At 27.3% G+C, this 611-nt stretch overlaps 1 protein-coding gene across 4 annotated transcripts in view; it reads left to right on the top strand.

Annotated features, from left to right (window-relative positions):
• Positions 1 to 611, top strand: part of LOC106877480 (cadherin EGF LAG seven-pass G-type receptor 2) — a 301,895-nt gene that overhangs the window by 280,491 nt on the left and 20,793 nt on the right. The gene's annotated exons all lie outside the window — the stretch shown is intronic.

Below are 611 nucleotides of genomic sequence, written 5' to 3'. Positions count from 1 at the left end.
TATATATGTGTGTGTGTGTGTGTGTGTGTGTGTGTGTGTGTGTATATGTATATATACATGTAAATATATGTGTGTGTATATATATATATGTATAATATATATATATAGATAGATATATATATATATATATAATGTATATGTATGTGTATTTATGTATATATGCATATATAGATATGCCTATATATATGTATGTGTGTATACATACATTAAAGACAGGCCTGTGTTCCAGTTTTGACTTTTTATTACAGATTTTTCATATTTTTTATTTTGGTTTCTTTCGTATTCAACACTTCCAGACCTTCAAAGTTTCTATACTAATAAACACCTGGTTGCTGATGTGAAAGCCTAAATAGTCAAAAAGAAAAGTCTACAAAAATTTGGCCTGTATATAAGAAGTAACGCACACACCAAATTTACTTCAGTTCTTGAAAGTAAGACTGTGCAGGTTGGAAACATTGAATGTGGATTTAGGAGCAGCATTATTTTTAACTGTCAGAAACTAATATGAATATATGAAAACTCTGCATTAAAAGTATAAAACTAGATAACAGTTGTGTCCTTGATAAAGCATAAAAAAATGTGTGTGTGTTAGATAGATATATATATATATA

Source organism: Octopus bimaculoides, chromosome 11 (assembly GCF_001194135.2).
Source record: "Octopus bimaculoides isolate UCB-OBI-ISO-001 chromosome 11, ASM119413v2, whole genome shotgun sequence".
NCBI lineage: Eukaryota > Metazoa > Mollusca > Cephalopoda > Octopoda > Octopodidae > Octopus > Octopus bimaculoides.
Note: the sequence above shows the minus strand (reverse complement) of the source record. Positions and strands in the feature narration are given on the sequence as shown.